The 12,550-nt window shown below is 50.3% G+C and overlaps 1 long non-coding RNA gene across 1 annotated transcript; it reads left to right on the forward strand.

Moving 5' to 3' along the window:
• Nucleotides 1–295: 295 nt before the first annotated feature.
• Nucleotides 296–4,615, forward strand: LOC126509603 (uncharacterized). Its single transcript, XR_007594216.1, has 3 exons — nt 296–1,830; nt 2,268–2,400; nt 4,429–4,615. It is a non-coding gene; the product is annotated as an uncharacterized lncRNA (long non-coding RNA).
• Nucleotides 4,616–12,550: the final 7,935 nt, after the last annotated feature.

Genomic DNA, 12,550 nt, shown 5'->3' on the forward strand with positions numbered 1-12,550 from the left:
GTGCTCCCTCACCCCAGTAGAGCGCATTCCTCTGTTGGAAGCAACTCCACAGAACCGTGTGTACCCTGAGCAGACTCTAATCTGGACCAAGTCTTATTAAGTGACAGGTTGAGTGGGGACCGGGATTGGTGTGTGAAATAAAAAAAGATAGTTTGTTTTCTTTTTTTTTTTTAAATGAAGTGACAGGATGGCCAGGTCTTGGTCATGCCAGGTGAATGTTCTCACCGTGCTCAGCTGAGCTGGCACGTAGTGGCTTGCCAAAGCGCCGCCCTGGAGCTACCAGAGTGAGGGAAGGGTCAGAGGAGACAAAGGTCTAGCAAAGGCCCGAGCAGGACGCTATGCGAAGTCTCTGTCAACATGAGAAGGCCGACACTCGTGAAGAAAGAAGTCTGTCATGAGAAAGCCTCGTCAAGGGACTGTGATTTTTCTGTGAAGCCAGCAGCCAGTTTTGGAGGCCTTCTCGCTCTCTAGAAGAACGGACGACACAGGCTGTGTCAGGTGGACATTGGCTCCTATGAGAGGCTGCCTCTCTCTGCTTTTGCTCTGTGTTGCTTTAACATGTTTGATTTCTTTAAGCTGTTAAGCTCTAGCCTGGCAGTTCACAGCTGTTCAGCTTTTCCCAGGTCTCAGGATGCAAACACATGGCCCCACTGACACAAGGCTAGCTTTCTCTGTATCCATTCTGTCCCTGCGAGAACTGCGGCAGAGAGAAGCGAATGTCTCGGGGGTCAGGTGCGTCACAGAAGCCAAACCTCAGGAGAGGAGGGAAGTGGATGGTGTTGTACCAGGCCACGCACCCGTGTGGTGTGTGTGGTGTCTGTGTGTGTGTGTGTGGTATGTATGTGTATATGTGGTGTGTGTGTGTGTGGTTTGTGTATATGTGTGTGTAGTGTGTGTGTGTGGTATGTATGTATATATGTGGTGTGTGTATGTGTAGCATATGGGTGGTGTGGTGTGTATGTATACATGTGTGTAGTGTGTGTGGTGTGTGTAAATGTGCATATGGTGTGTGGGTATGTGGTGTGTGTGTGTATGTATGTATGTGTGTGTTGCATTATATGTATAAGCCTGATGGATGTAGAGGCCAGAGGTCATCCTCTGGAGTCACACCATAGGAGCTGTTCACCTTGGGTTTCAAGACACAGTATTTCACTGGCCTAGAACTCAGTGGACAGCTAAGCTGGCTGACCAGCAAACCCAGGGACCTGCCTGTCTCCGTCCCCAGCACTGGGATTACCAATGCACGTCACCATGCCTGGCATTTTACTATGTGTTCTGGGGATGGACCTCGGGCCCACCAGCTCCTGCGGCAAGCGTCTACCAGCCTCTGCTTCTGGGTTAATGTTTGACAAAAGGGTGGTGTGGTGATTGTTGCTGATGTAGTTTATGAGACAGGCCCTCTACGCATACCCTGCCTGTCCTGGAACTCACTCTGTAGGCCAGGTTGGCCCTCAAACTCACAGAAATCCCCCTGCCTCCAGAGTACTGGCATTAAAGAAGTGTGCCACCACCACCCACTCGGGACCAGCTTCCAACTCGATATCTTCCTGCCTTGGCCTCTTGAGAGTGGGGATCACAAGTTCATGCTACCGTGCCCAGCACGGTGGAGTTTTGTCAAGGGATGAGATGCTTGGGGGGTCCCTGCTCAATGTGTCTGCACAACTGTCAGAAGTTGCTGGGGTGTGGGCCTATCTGTTCTCAACACCACTATACCAGGACAAAGACTTTGCAAAAGCCGAGGTGATTGATAGAAGAGAAGGTACCTGGTAGCTAGCTACCTGCGCTGACCCCCGGGTGTGTCTGATGTGCCCAGATCTGATGTCTCTCCAGGTGAGTATTCAAAGCACAGGACCCAGAGGAGCCAATGGACGAACAACGATTTGGGATGTGCCCAAAACTGGATGGTGTTAGCCAGGAGCTGTCGTCCAGCCGGCACTGAGCACTGCCTTCTACCGAGGGGTCCGAAGTTACCAGAGCTGTCTGTTCTTCAGGAGAAACCAGAAGACGGGTTTTGGGGGAGGAGCAGCACCAGCTTTTGTGAAGTTACTAGAAACGAGGAATGTTTTGAGGTCCTGGGCCACGTATTGTGGCCCTGTCCTGTTTCTCTGCCGGGTGCCACTTCTGCACCCGTCCAGGAACCACGTGGCGTGGTGGGGAACAAGGGTAGTCTTTGGGAGGATGAAGGACCCTTCTGGGGGCTTCTCTGCTCGTGGGCACTGAACCCACTGTGATTCATTTCTGTTTCTGATCCTGTGCCGGCTGCCAAGGGACACAAAGCCAGGTATAGCCTGTGTGGTACACACGCCTGAATCCCAGCATTCAAGAGAAAGGCACATGACATCATCATCGTCTTTGAGACTTGCTGTGACTCCACGAGACTCTGCATCCGAAAATTGGCAGGTAGGTGCTGCTGGGGGAGGAAGGGTTCGTCTTCTTCAGGAATGCAAGACAGGGCCTGGGTGTCTTCTTGGCGTTTGGTGGCTCTCAAACAGCCCAGAGGCAGATAGAAAAAGCCTCTACATGGTAGCCGAATGGGTGAAAGTGGGTGAACCTTGAAATAGCGAGAAGATTGGCAGATTCTCCACTTAGTGCGGTAGACTTCGGGTAAGTTACTGACTGTCTCTGAGTCCCTGCAGCCCTTCTGTGAAGTGGTCTTGTCGGGGTGTCTGCGTCCTAGAATTGCTGTGGAACTGTTTCCTCGCCGCTTTCCCCTCCCAATTTCTTGTGCCTGTGTTTTTAAAACCCAGTGTCTATTAGTGCTGGCTGGATGTCCAGTAGATGGAGCATGAGACGTGGTCACCTGATTTGCTCTGGAGCGAGCCGGCCAGGTGTCCTGCCAGTCCCAGGAGGAGGGGGCCGGCCGGGTTGGGTGGGTATCAGGCCTCGGTGAGTTGCAGAGCTTACAGGGACGGAAGCCAAAGCCGTGTGATAGATCTAACACTGGCGGGTGGAAAGCGGGCTTGAGCAAGATGAGGGTCCTGCGTGGGCCTCAGGCGCGGTCCGGACGGAGCAGGCTACGCGGCGCCACCTGCCGGTGGGATCAGGCCATTGCCACTATCCTGGCTCGCCCGCCGCAGCCCGAGGCCAGAGGGAATTTGGCTTCTTTTGGTTATCCTGGAAGTCCTGACTCTGGGCTGTGGCGTGACTCTGAAAGACGCCAGATTCCAAAGCGGCCGAACTCGGTATTGTCTGGATTAGGACAGACATTCCGAAAATCCTTAAACACTAGGGAAAGTCAAAGACGGTCAAGCCTACCCTTGCGGAGGTTGCTGGGGGGGGGGGGGGGGGGGGGGGGGGGGGGGGGGGGGGGGGGGGGGACACAGGACGAGCCCATCAGTGAGTGAACGGAGACCGCAGGACCGGATCTCCGTGGTCGCGGGTGTTACTTTTCAAGAAAAAAAAAAAGCCAATGTCATAAGATACGAAATACTGTGTTTCCTAAAGTGAGATGTATATTTTTCTGATTATAAATATAAAGGTAACCTGCTAACCGGCCGAGATGGTGCTCGGAGGCAGGAGGGTCAGACGTTCAAGGTCAGCCTCGGCTGTGGAGCAGTTGGAACCTAGTCTGGGTTAGGTTGCACGAGACCAGGGTATAAACGCCCAGAAAAAACACATTAACAGAGACCGACTCGTCCTAGGGACCCTGCTAGGTTGTTTTCAGGCGTTCACTCTCAGGCGACTTTCTGGGGCCCGTTCTGCTCTGAGGCCAGCAGGTGGCAGCGCGCCACTGCGGTAGGGGACCAGGGAGGACGTGGCCTCGTCCCGTGCAGAGCTTCCACAGTTTTTTAACAGTGATGTCAGCCAATCCCTTAGTGGCTTTTAAAGCCAAGCTTAGAAGCGGCCAACAAGATGTTATTCCCTGTGAGTTTCTGAGCCAGAAACGTGTGTTTGCTCCTGCAGCTGAACAGTCAGAGGACTTCGGGAAAAGCCCACCTAGTTTCTGAGTCTTGCTTTCTCTCGTTCTCCCCTTCCTGTCCGTAGGTCCGCTCTGTCCTGGGGCAGCCATTCCTCGTGTCACCAAGGGGCTGCAGCCACTCTGACCTCCTAGTCATCCAGCTCACTTTTGAGATCCTAGAAACACACTTCCAGGGCCTGGATGGAATCTTTGGCTTCCTTCCTTCTTTCCTTCCTTCCTTCTTTTCTTTCTTCCTTCTTTCCTTCATTCCTTTCTCCCTTCCTTTCTTTTTTTTTTTTTTTTTGAGACAGGGTTTCTGTGTAGTCCTGGCTGTCCTCAAACTCACTCTGTAGACCAGGCTGGACCGGAACTCAGAGATCCACCTGCCTCTGCCTCCTGAGAGGTTGAGATTAAAGGCATGTGCCACCACCACCCAGCTCTTCTTTCTCTTTAAAAACAAATATATTTCTTTTAGTTTTTTGAGATTGTGATATAAATGCATCCTTTGCCCCTTCTCTTTCTTCCCTCAGAACCCTTCCATACACCACTTGTTATCCGGAGAGTCCACCAGAGAGGACCACACAGACACAGTCCGCTGCCAGTTGAAAGTCTGTGCTCAAAGACTGGGACCTAGGTGTAGCCGTGAGCATTGAGAGGAAGAGGCTTTTGAAGGCAAAGCTACACCCTGCTATCTTGCTCAGCAGCTCCCTGGAGAGTTTTGCACAATAAAAGCCAATTCACAGAAACCAAGCTAGCTGAGCATCTTGACTTGAGGTTCCTAGAACAGAGCTGGGCCATTTTCAAGGGGCTTGCCATCAAGGAGATCAAATTCTAGTCAAGCCTGAAATGGCCTCAGCAGGAACAGAAGATGGAGGAACTTCTGTCCTGTCTTTCTCTCTCACTCCCTCTAGGTCTTTTTCAAACCCACTGCCTCTTCTTCCATTAATTGTTGTGATGTGCATCTATGTACATACACATACATTGTTAATTATATATATATTTTCGGGGCTGACCACTTGGTATTGGATAACCAACTGGAGTGCTCTTTCCTGGGGAAAATTGCTCCTCCTGTCCACCCTCAGTATCTTTTACGGGTCTGCGTCCCCTGTGCACGATTGAAGCCTTTCCCATCTATTCCAGTAAGTCTGCTGGTACTGGCCTTGTTCAACTCACATTTGAATAGTCTTATGGGCGAGACTCAGGGGATGTAGCTTCTGACGTTACTAGGAGACACCATCTCATAGCAAATTCCCTGATCCTGTGGTTCTCACAATCTTTCCACTCCTCTTCTGTAATGTTCCATGAGCCTTGGGTGTGGGAGTGTTTGTAGCTGTATCCGTGTGGGTGCACACTCATCCTGCATGTTGATTAGTTGTAGCTTTCTGTAACAATCTCTACTTAGTGTAAAGAGAAGTTTCCCTGACGAGGAGTGAGGACCACATTTACCTGTGGGTATCGTTTGGTTAAGTGGCAGCTGTCAGTTTTCCAAGATCCACAGCCTCACCAGCCCTGGGTAGCTGGTTGGGTTTCCAGGACCAAGCACGATGTCCATCTTGTTGACCAGGTCTTAAGTTAAATCAGAGAACTGGTGGTCACTGCCATAGTGCGTGTGCCACTGCCGCTAGTATCATGCCGTGCTATCACGGATCAGGTTCCCTGTGTCTGCAGTGCGCGGTGTCTTTATCACTAGGGACTTCCCTTCGCTTGTCGGGGAACCACGGGCACTAACAATAGCCTGTTATGTTTGGGGAGTCTAACGGACATCCCTGACCAACGACTCAAATGAAGGTTTTTCATGCATGGTGTTGGAGTTCTTGTTAGATGGTCTCTGGCCCTTGGAGGGAGCACCATCAGCCGAGATGAAACAATTTCATTTAAGATATATATATATTGCAGTATTATGTGTATTATGGGTGTTTGGGGTAGATAATTAATAGCATGATTGCCTAAGACTTTTCCAAACATCCTTGCTGTTACTTTGCCCTCCTTCTGAGTTTATCTCCCTTCCCCTGAGCCCTTGCTCAGAGCAAACACCAGGACCGGGCACACTCAATGTCTGTCACATGTGAGGAAACGTCTCTTGTCCCAGGGGTGCACCCACTGTTGCCCTGAACTGCATGGCTTTGTTAAGGGGAATTGGGCTGCCCGTGTATGGGTGCTGGGTAGCCCTGTGTGCACTGTCATTTGACTCTGGTACCATGGCCTCTGGGAAACCCTGCTGCTTGCCAAGGAACCAGTGAAATCAAACTTGAAGTGGTTCACTAGAAAACCCCTCTAGACCTGTTCACCAGCCCTTCCTCTTTACAGCCAGACCCTGAATCCCTTCTCCAAATTCTTGCATGGCTCTTCAGTTGAAAACATTGGTGACGTTGCCCGTTCCCCAAATGCAAGTTCTGTTTGTACAGTAAGGTCCACCCCTTCTACCCCTGGTGTCCCCATCCTGGAGTATTCCTGACACATCAACCCCTGGCCACACTGGTAGACCGGCTCATTTTCTCCATTCTCTTAGGAGTGTCTTGCCCTCCTCTCCTGTCTCCTCTCTTTCTCACTCCAAACATAACTCAAGGGCCAGCAGCAGACAGAGGCCCATTCCACTCATGCTTCCGGACTGGCTTGACACCCCGCCCTGCGTTCTCACACAGATGCCCACACATGGCTCTATGTACCCTTGGCAGCGTGGGGCTCAGGCCAGAGGGCCCGAGGACTTACCACAAAGCTGGAGCCAGCAGCCATCTCCAAACCAAGCCGGGGACGACTCTGCCTGTACGTGGTGGCGAGGAGCTGCTACGCTTTTCCCTCTTCCTTCTTGGGCCTATGACTTCTGTTGACCTTGGAGTCTGAGGTGCCATCCAAGGTCGGGTTCCCCAGGACCCAGGACTCGGGGGGGGGAGGTTCTGGGAGGAGGGGTGAGTGAAAGCTGATTTGAGTTTTTCATGTATGAAGCAATGATTAAATGATGTGATTTAGTCAGTTAAACTCCAAAGAAAGGTCACTGGGGGAGGAGCAAGAACAAAACAAATCTTTTCCTTGGCCCCAGAAAACTACTTCAGTGAGTAATCTCAATAGCCCTGACTTATTTACATGATGACCTGGTCTATAGCATGGACCCACTGGAGTCAGAGCATTTAAAATGACGTCATAATGACAAACGAGAGTTAACTGTGATCCATGACCCTGTGAGTTACGCAAGATATCTAAGTATAATATTAATATACATTTAGGCTACTAAGAATTCACAACACCCTATAAGTAGGCACCATTATCAGCCACATTTTATAGATAAGGCCTGGTATCACACTTAAGGCCGAGACCCTCTGTAAGTAAAAGAAACCAGGAGCCAAGACTGATTTCTGGTCTTTCCTCAGGGCTCCCAGCCAAGCAAGAGCATCATGTGTCTTCCCATGGACCACCCAGGCACATGCAACTGTAGAATCCAGATCACATAAGGAAATGGACCTCGGTGTGTGAGAATGTATGTTATAGCACAGGAAGAGAAGTGGGGAGAAGGCACGGGAGGTGTGGGGGGACAGAGTGTCGCTGAGCTAGAGCGGCGTTCCAGGGCGACGAGATGGCTCATGAGTCCAGTGCTTGCCACATAAGCGTGTGTACTGCGGCTCTGACTCCGAGAACTAGGAGTCCCCAGTGTACACTGGCTAGCTCAGCCAGCTTGGTGAACTCTGGGTTTTACAAGAGATCCTACCTCGAAAACTAAAATGGAGAGCCGTTAAGAAACACACCTCTACATGAGTATACACCATGTACACGCACACAACATATGCAGTCACACATACAAACAGAGAGAGAGAGAGAGAGAGAGAGAGAGAGAGAGAAAGCAGCAAAAGAAGCAGGGTGTGTGTGTGTGTGGCAGGGGATAGCATTCCAGATGGGAGTAATATGTGCCAAAGACTGGAGGAGAAGGAGAGAGAGAGAGGGAGAGAGAGAGAGAGACAGAGAGAGAGAGAGAGAGAGAGAGAGAGAATGCTTTTCCTGGAAGCTCTCACTGTGGTCCAGAACCTTGCCCTTGCCTCACCCCTTCTGGGTGGGACGTTATGCTATCCACAAATAGCTGGATCATGTTCGAGATTCTCAGCCCCTGGCCAAGTTGACCCTTTCTGGGGATACTTAGGGGTGGGCAGTAGAAAGAGCGGCTATCACCCGGGTCTGCCACGACATTGACAGCCTGGTTCTCTGGGCCATCTTACAATGCATGCTGCGGTTTTCTGATATTTTCCATATGTCATGAAATTTATGAGTCTGATCTCCCAGAGCAGCCAGAGAGCTCAGAGGCACTCGGTGATGTGTGTGAACGGCCCGGCTCCTCTGAGAATGATTCAATTGTGCCTCTTACCGGGTTAATCCTAAATCTTAGGCTGAAACAAATAGAAATGCAAATCTGTCTTCCTAGTTTAAGGGCTTTGCATTCTTTGGTAGTTTCGAAAACAATCAAGCAGAGAGAAAAACACATTTTAGCAAATATATCTTATTATAAAGTGTAGCTGCTCAGGCGCATGAGAAAGGCAGCCAAGTCAGATACTTCCTTGTCAACCTTCCCTTCCAGCTGGCAAGCGTTTAAAATAATATTTCAAAGAGGTTTAACATCCATGATTACATTGTTTGATTATTGCACTTTCTAGATAATGGTTTTTTGAAATTGTATCTTGCAGCTAAAAATTAAGCAGTGACTCTGGGTATGCATGGCATTCTTTAATAAAATGAGACCCAATATAATATTCTCAGAGGCTGAGCAGTAATATAGAAGAGATTTACTGTCGTCCAAGTGAGTGAGATCACTGATCCTATAGGATTCTTATTATTTTCTTAAGTTAAACTCCAGAGAATGCTGGGAATGGAATCACAGGCCCACTAATGTCTGGCAGGATCTCGGGTGGACTTCCCATTCCCGTATGGATGGCTGTGCACAGAAAGGATGTCCCAGGAGAGAGGTGGGGGCAAAGCCACTGTGTCCACTGGAGAAAACATGCCTCTGACATGTAAGGCAGTCACACTACCCTGTATGTAATGACGGTACATTTCACTACATGCTTGTTCAAATCTGTGGGCTGCACAGCACCCACAGGGACCGTTCTGTAAAGTGAGGACCTGGGGGGTGGGGAGGGAATGAGCCAATGGAGGCTCACCACTTGCAACAGATGCCCTACCTTGGTGAGGGATGCTTGTCAGATGGAAGATTCTGTACACCCAGGGAAGGCGCAGTCAAGCAGAGGACGGATTACCCCATCCTCAAGACTGCATAGTCTCTCATGATCAGCACCCACCCCAGATGTGGTGCATGTGCTCCTGAACAGCCAACACGCAATGACCATGCACCCTTTCCCTGCCACGCAGCGGGTGCAGGTCTGCAGCTCTCTGACTATGACCACATATGCACCCTTTCCCTATCATGCAGCAGGTGCAGCTCTCTGACTATGACCATGCACATTTCCCTGCCACGCAGCAGGTGCAGCTCTCTATGACCATGCACATTTCCCTGCCATGCAGCAGGTGCAGCTCTCTGACTGTGACCATGTACATTTCCCTGACATGCAGCAGGTGCAGCTCTCTGACTGTGACCATGCACTCTTCCCTGCCACACAGCAGGTGCAGTGCTGAAGCTCTCTGACTGTGACCATGCACCCTTCCCTGACATGCAGCAGGTGCAGCTCTCTGACTGTGACCATGCACTCTTCCCTGCCATGCAGCAGGTGCAGCGCTGAAGCTCTCTGACTATGACTATGACCTTTCCTGCCATGCAGCAGGTGCAGCTCTCCCAGTTCTCAAAGCCCTTGTGTTTGGTCCCTTGTCTCTCAACATGCTGTGCCCTTCCTTCAGATCCTGTGCAGATTTGCATCTGCAAGGGGAGCCGGATTACATCTCAATTCCAGCTTTGATCTGCTTCCTTCTTAGCTTAGACCCAGCCTTGAAGAGGACTCTGCTCAGGCCCCTGTTACGTGGAGGCAAAATATTAGGTCAGACGGGCTTTTCCATCCGGAATATTTCTTTAATAAAAGCACTAGCGGTGTGGTAGAAGGTAAGAACCTAGCTGGATTCCCACAGTGGCAATGTCACAAGCGACGGCTGTACCTTGTGCGTATGTTAGAACAGACGGAACTGTTAGAACAGACGGAACTGATGGACGTAAGGTTGAGTCCTCACGGTGCTGGCTGCGTGCTCACTTGTCCAGTCACCTATGGCTGCTCACCTCAATGGCTTAGCACAGTGAAAACTACTGTGTTCTCTCCAAGTCCATTGTGGGTGCTACTGCTTGTGACTTCAGGGATCCAGTTACTGATGCCATGCATAATGACTCCAATACCCCAGAATCCTTTGTACCAGGAACACAGATGGTGGTACCAGGATGTAGGCTATTGCTATGACAGACCTAACCTAACCGTGTGGTTTTTAGAGAATGTGGAAAACTTAGGGACTGTGGACTAGAAAGTCAACTGAACGCTGTAAGCAGGGGCAGGGCATAGAGAGCTATGGACTGAGGCTTCAGAGGGGAGCAACATCAGCAACTGTGTTAGAGACCATTCTTGCCATACTTCAGCAAAGACTGATTGTTTTCCGTCCTTGTCTGAAGAATTTCCCTGAGGCTAAATTAAAAAAGCAAAGGGGGATGTTCTTTGGTGGAAGATAGCCTAACACTGACTGCATGACATCATTAGTGGTCACTCTTGTGCAGGTCTCCAGTGAGAGAGAGACAGAAGGAAAAAGGCAATACAGCATGTACAACTGGAAGAGAAGGAGCACCAGAAAACGGGTGTGGGAGCCAAGGCCTGAGAGAGGAAATCAGGGAGACCTGATCTGGTCTAGAATGAAGGGGTGGTGCCCTTGGGAAAGATCCACCTAGCTAAGCTTCTAATTTGTTGGAAGAAAAAAAAGCCTAAGGAGCAACAACCAATCAGAGCGGCTGCAACTCAAGGGCCAGTCTCACTGGAGCCATTGGCCAGTGAAGCTCTGGCCTCAGAGTCATGAAGGAACGAAGGAGTTGTGGAATTTTCCCCACAGTTGAGGAGAGCCGCTGAGACCCTGTGGCAAAGGATTCCCTGCATGGAGGCCCCAAGGCCATTGCGGGCAGCTGCAAAAGTGAAGCCTGGAATGCATTGTAGACTCCAAGATGTGAGAGATGCCAGAACCCTGGGATGTCTACCAAGGGGAGTGTCAGACTGGGCAGAGCCAGCCCAGGAAGTGTGCTGTGGGTAGAGAAATCGGAGGGGCGGAGCCACCTAGGCCTGGAGAAAGTCACAGTGAGGGACTCAGTGAAACTGTGGCTGCTGCCCTTGTCATTGCACCCAACAGCATCTTCTCATCTGAGTCTCCACGTGCTGGGAACAAGAGGAACTGTGGGCACGTGTCTTCACACACACGTGTTTGCGGGATGCTGGTACATGCACAAATCCAACCCATTCTTTTTAAAAATTGAAATGTAATAACACCATTTCTTTCTTCCTTTACCGCTTGTACTCTCCCTCCTGCCCCTCCTCAAAATCATGGCCTTTTTTTCTTTTTCTTTGTTATTGTCACACACAGACACGCACAAACACACACAGAGACATACGCCCCTAAATGCATTAAAAACAAATTGCCTGGTTCATTTAGTTCTCTCTCTCTCTCTCTCTCTCTCTCTCTCTCTCTCTCTCTCTCTCTCTCTCTCTCTCCTCCTTCTCTCCAGGTCCAGTCTGCTGGACATGTTCAATCTGCTACTTTCCGTGCTCTGGATCCTTCCAGGCGCCCCTGGCTGTTCTCTCTCTTACATCTCCAATCAAAACCTTCCCCTTGACCACAGAGCCATCCTGTTGTCAGTTATACAGCCAGGGGCAGTGATGAAGGTGGTGTGGCTGTCTGAGAGGCAGCTCATTGGTTCTGGACATCTTCAATTCTCGCCATTCTATACTCCATCCCCATCCAGCAAGCTCTGGTTACAACTTAGACCCCACTTTGGGAGTAGAATGTGCAGGACATGGAACTCTTGAGCATTCTGGCTTCCGTTATAGTGCCTACTCAGAATTAATAAATGCTTCCAGTGGGCTGTGCAGGTCTTGAGCCTGAGCTAGGCCAGGCTAGTCCGTGGACAGGCCACGAAGACAGGGACTCCGCGTGGCAGGTGGGCACCTCTATTCTCCAAGGAAGTCTCTGATGTGCTAGGTGGCTGAGGAAAGGGTTTTTTCCTCTTTACACCCAAGGAGTGGCCCTTGTGATCGACACCCACAGTTTTTCATGTTCCCAGCAATTTTAGAGCGGTTATTAATTTAGATTAACTTTACATAACTTCAGAACCATACCAGTTCATACTTGTGGTTCCTAGGCCAAGCAGTCATCATGAAGTTTGCACGAAGAGCCCTTTGAGGATGTGCCCTCAAGAATGGGGGGTGTAAGCAAATGAGGCTGCGGACAGCAGCTCTCTCTGCAGGGCCCCTTTCAGGGCAGGTTACCCCAGAGCACAGACGTGTGTGCTCTTGAAATGAAGCCTTGGCATGTGTGTGCTTGAGTCTGCATCAGTGTTTTCTAAGTCTGCTCTGTCCTAGAAACATTAACTCCCTCTTACCGAGAAATGGTGGTTTAGGCTGTGGGTTTAAAATAAATGCCGAGCATGGTAGGAGCTACTGACCACACAAGAACCTTGGAAATGAGAGGACGTTTTAGTGCAGAAAA

Source organism: Alexandromys fortis, unplaced genomic scaffold (genome assembly GCF_014885135.2).
Source record: "Alexandromys fortis isolate MF-2015 unplaced genomic scaffold, M_Fortis_MF-2015_v1.1 scaffold_87, whole genome shotgun sequence".
Lineage (NCBI taxonomy): Eukaryota > Metazoa > Chordata > Mammalia > Rodentia > Cricetidae > Alexandromys > Alexandromys fortis.